The sequence below is a fragment of the Lygodium microphyllum genome, unplaced genomic scaffold, assembly GCF_053477565.2.
Source record: "Lygodium microphyllum isolate KBCC unplaced genomic scaffold, Lygodium_microphyllum_v1.1.10 scaffold_42, whole genome shotgun sequence".
NCBI lineage: Eukaryota > Viridiplantae > Streptophyta > Polypodiopsida > Schizaeales > Lygodiaceae > Lygodium > Lygodium microphyllum.
The window spans coordinates 181,412-186,894 of record NW_028229525.1 but is presented as its reverse complement, the minus strand read 5'-3'; the positions used below and the strand labels follow the sequence as shown (position 1 = coordinate 186,894).

At 36.8% G+C, this 5,483-nt stretch overlaps 1 non-coding gene across 1 annotated transcript; it reads right to left on the bottom strand.

The window, feature by feature from the left end:
* Nucleotides 1-2,013: 2,013 nt before the first annotated feature.
* On the bottom strand, nucleotides 2,014-2,100 carry TRNAS-GGA (transfer RNA serine (anticodon GGA)). Its single transcript has one exon. It is a non-coding gene; the product is annotated as a tRNA-Ser (tRNA).
* Between the last annotated feature and the right edge of the window lie 3,383 nt (nucleotides 2,101-5,483).

Genomic DNA, 5,483 nt, shown 5'->3' with positions numbered 1-5,483 from the left:
AAATAAAATAATATCGTATTCATAAAAGGCATTTAATTCTTTTAATAGCTTTACTGTTTCTCCGACTACGTATCCCCCGCAGCCGGCTCCCGCCGGCGGTCCACCAGCTTCTACGCAATCTACTCCACCATAACCTTTATAAGTAACATCCTCCGGCCATACATCTTCGTAATGATAATCTCTTGATTGTAAAGTATCTATAATTGTAGGTATTAAAAATCCAGTAAGTGTAAAAGTACTATCGTGTTTAGGATCACATCCAATTTGTAATACTCGTTTTCCCCGCCTGGCCAAGGCTATTGATATGTTGCAACTAGTTGTTGATTTTCCTATTCCGCCTTTACCATAAATTGCTATTTTCGTTCCACAAAGCTCCAAATTCTTATTGATTATTGCGACTGCTCCTTGATCTCCCAAAGACCAACTAAAACATTAGAAACGTGTATGAAATAAATTTTAATAATTAATTTTTTTTGATTTTTCGATTCAGACTCTTTTGAATATATGGTCAATTCTTGCTTGTTGCTTGTTTATTCATCAAAATTATACCTTAATATTTTGATCAAATCAATAAATTGGGTCCGAAAAGAGCAAAAAGGGCTTAGTTTTGCTCGATACTTATAACGAATCCATGTTGACTCATTACAATTGCACGTTTCTTTTAGAGTATGGGAGTTTTGCACCTCCCAATTCGAGAAAAGCCGTCCGGTATTCGTGAAGGAATTTGATTCAAATTCAAAGGCACTCCAATTATCAATCAAAGGTTACTGGTTCGATTCTAAAAAACCTAACGGATAGTCATGATAAATAGAATGAATTTTGTTAGTTCCTTTTTATCTATTTCTTTTTGTCAGAGAATTTGAATCTTTAACAAACTGAAACTTCGTTTGTCTCCATTCTATTATATGCTATGATTGTTGTATATACCGAATCTGATGAGAGAAAGAGAGTGAAACGAGTGGTACTTGCAGCATCATCTTTACTCTGATCTTCAAACATTTGATTTTCAGTTGCAATACGTTTACGGAAAAGGAGCCCCTACGTCTCGATATCGAGGACCTCGCTTGAAAATAGTACGTCGTCTAAAGGATTTACCTGAGCTTACGAGCAAGACGTCAAACCCAAATAAAACACGGATTGATGGTGACCCGTCTGTTTCGAGAAAAACATCTCAATTTTGCATACGATTAGAAGCGTTGCAGAGATTACGTTTCAACTACGGATCAACAGAACGCCAATTACTTAGATATATACGAATTGCTAGGAAAGCCGAGGGTTCAACGGGTCAGGTATCATTACAATTGCTTGAAATGCGCTTGGATAATATCGTTTTTCGATTGGGTATGGCCCCCACTATCCCCGCAGCCAGACAATTGGTTAATCATAGACACATTCTAGTAAATAATTGTATAGTGGATATACCAAGCTATCGTTGCAAACTTAAAGATATTATTGCTTTGAAAGGTTTACTAACCCCTTCTGGGACACTCAAATCTATTGGTACCGAATCCTCCAAGAGGAATGAAATACCGGATCATTTGACTCTTTTTCCAACAGAAGGCGATGAAACAAAAGGATCGGTGAATGGGATCGTGAATCGAGAATCTATCCAATTGAATATCAATGAGTTGCTAGTTGTCGAGTATTATTCTCGCAAAGCTTAAAAAAAAAAGTCTTTAAATTTCAAAAACTTTTTGTGTGTTTTTTCTTTTACTAGATCTACTATTTTAATTTTCACGACGTGAAAGTGTCATAAGTGCAAATTGAAATGTTAAATCGAATTGGAAAGAGTGTCAACTCAGCAGAACGAACGGATTTCAACAAGAGCTTTACACTTTTTTAGAAAATTCATTGATGTTGTTTTAATAGTAAAGGACTCCTTTTTAAAAATTGGTCGACGTAGCTCCTCTCGTAGTTTCAGCTTGGACTATATAAAATCCCAAGCTGGATCTTCGGGAATCCATAATTTGTTTAAATACTGTAAAAGAGGGGGAATCCAAAGACTGAAAAGAAAGGAAAGGGAGGGATTCGAACCCTCGGTAGACGGGAGTCTACATAGCATTTCCAATGCTACACCTTAAACCACTCGGTCACCTTTCCCGTCATGCAGAAACATGCACATAGTGTAGCGATTCAAATAGCAGTGTGACAACAGAATCCAATACTTCTTGTTTGAGGAGGCAAAACAGGGGCACGAAATTTCATCACAGGTAGGCATTTCCCAATTGTTATTGCTATTGAGAAGTGGAACCAAAATAAGCCATTGAAACACGGGAAATATCTCGGTTCCAAAAAGAAAAGTTTTGACGCCAAAGACTTTTTCAAAAAGGTAATTCTTAAAAAAACTTTGGATATTTTCTTCCCGTAGGTAAAGACCTACGAATCTAGTACGAAATTCATGGCTTCGTACCTTCGATGATAAATTTCCGTTTTATGCAACGTCCAGAATACTGTTTTTCTATTGTACCCAGAATAATTCAGAAGGGTCTCTTCATCTTGAAAGTGTAGCAAATGATGTGATAGAAAGAGAAAAATCTAGAAATATACAGATTTATTATTTAGATTTTTTATCCATAACAAGATTTCTTCTTGCAAAATGCCCGCTGGTTTAATGATCCAGTAATAAGCGTAACAAAGAACAATATCTATGAAAGAATTAAATTAATTATGCCTAGATCTCAAAGAAACGATAATTCTATTGATAAAACTTTCACAATTCTAGCAGACATCTTATTGCAAATTTTACCAACGAGTAAAAGAGAAAGAGAAGCTTCTATTTATTATAGGGATGGTGCGATTCGAAATAGAACTTAATCATCTTCCTTTTGTACCAAATTGATAAGATTACAATCTTAATAGATCCGCTTCTGGTGAAGGTGTGTTGGTTGATAAACAAGTCCTTCCGTCGTGTATCCACGATTGGTGCAACCCCCACTGCTCCCGCTCCAATCTATGGTAGATCGTAGTATTAAGCAAAGGTTAGACCCATGAAAGTATCCGCGATGCGCAAATCTGTAGGTAAGCATAAAGGATAAACATCACGTGCAGGAACTGACAACACAAAGTCTCCGTTACTATTTGAAATACATATCAAACTTTTGTGAAATGGATCCATCATAATTAGGGCAGCAAAAACCCATCCCGTTTGTATCTCGGATACCCCTGAAATCATCGGAGACTGTCGGGGTAGCTAATCCCCGCAACACACGAAGCGTCGAAAACGAAGAAATTGTCATAAAGTTTCTTAAAGGCATTATGGTACCTATTGCACGGGTATGATCTTATTGACAAGAAGGATGGCTAGAGATCGGTATTCTTGGAGACACTAGCCCCTGCTTCTGAAATAGACTGAAGGTAGACTTGGTTCCAAACACTGTTCCCTGGTTGTATATCAAAAGCAGGAGGAGCCGTATGAGATGAAAATCCCAAGTACGGTTTCGTAACGGAGCTCATTACATTACGTAGGCGACCGTAACGGATGTCAGCCCAATCTGAAGGAGAATATGCTGAAGCATTATAAAGCTATTACAGAGCGATGCGTTTAGAGACTGATCCTTATGATCGAAGTTACATACTTTATAATGCTGCTTGCCAGTTCATTTTTATCTGTGATGAAGTGGTCAAAAAACTAGTAAAGAAAATAAATAGATAAATAAGGCATAAATCCAGCTGGAATGCCAAGGATTGTTAGGTTTGCTTTTTTAGATGTGAAAAAATGGGTTTTTGATTGAATTTTATAAAGAAAAGGTTTGCTTCTTTTTCTTTTACCGGAGGTATGGCTGAGTGGCTTAAGGCATTGGTTTGCTAAATCAACATACAATAAGATTGTATCATGGGTTCAAATCCCGTTTCCTCCAAACAAATGCAAAACACAAGCAGTGCGACAGTAACATGACAAAAGAAACCCATACACTGCAGAAAATGCATCGTAGCCTGCCAAGGGAAATTTAGCTGGTAAGGGAGCGCTAGTTTTTGTCCATGTTGCTCATTGACTTTAAAAAGCTACGCTAACTCAAAGAAATGCTACTTTCAGAATAGAAATAATTTTCAGAGAAGCTACAGATCTTTCAAAGAATATTTGCTGAAAAAATAAAAGCTTTAGATGTTTGGTCGCGTATTTTTTTGTCAGTATGTGGGCCGCATGATTATTTCTTAATTTCCGGTTGCCATCAGATGTAGTAAGGAGTTTATGAAATTGATGATTACTTAGCAAAGGATCCAGTAGATTGATCAAAATTGCCTCAGATAAATAAACCGGTAAAAAGAAAGCAACTTTAAGCAATAAGGCAAACTAACTAAAAAGAATCACCTTTACATACATGCAGATGTCAAACCTTTTCAAAATGCGCACACCTAGGCCATTTGACAAATGTAAATCTTCGGCCAAGATACGGAATCATTAGAGACATCCCAGATTAGGCTTTCTGCAGCACCGAAACGCCTAAGATCTTGTAAAAATACATTAGATGAATCGTATCATTTATTCCTTAAAAACAAAATTCTCCACCAGTACGTTAGCCAGAAACAAGGTAAACATAACAAGAAAAGCCATTGGCTTGAATAGCTCAATTGACGGTGCAGAGTTTGACAGTATAAAAGAAGTTGGTTCCGCCACGAAAAATTGTCAATTCACCTCAAACGATTGCCACAGATCCTTCATCAACTGCCTGTGAAGTGCTATCTGTTGGCCTATTAAACTTTTTTGTTGCCCGGCACGGTCATTTTAGTTTCGATTTTATTGTAAAAGCTAAGTCATTATATTAGCGTTGACAGCAAGCACTTTTGAGAATCTCGAAAACCGCCAATATCATAATTTTGTAAAATGATGCGCTATTGCAATGATTAAAAATACGTAAGAAATTCATGGCTTAGCCAGTCAATGTCTTCTTAAAGATTCTGTGAAGACCACGATTTGTCAACATTATGATGTTTCATTTATAGAGCCAAAGCATACCATTTATCGTAATTTGTTGTCGCCGTTTCATAGCCTAATTTTGGCTCAGAGGGTCAGAGCGGAAAGTGGTCGAGTGACAGAAGCTTTTGATTTTATCCAATTTGCTAGATTCTAAGAGATAAATTTAGACCATACCTTTTTTGACGCCGAAGCAAGCTCTGTGTGAAAAAGAAAAAAACGAGATCCAATAAAAACAATAGCGCTTGACCTTTCATGCAATTAATAAATTCCACAGCAATAGTTCCGCGGATTCAAAAAGTTATCACTGAAATGACAGGCCCAATCGCAGATTCCACAACTGCCACCGTTGACACTAATAAAACAAATAATTAACCCATCATATCATCTAAATAAACGGAAAATACTAGGAAGTTTAGATCGACAGCCAGTAACATTAACTCGATTGACATTAACATAATGATGATATTTCTTCCATTTAAAAAAATTCCCCGGATACCTAAAGGGAAAAAAATCATAGAAAGTGTTAAATATTTGACCAGATCCATAGATCAAACTATCTCTTCATCCA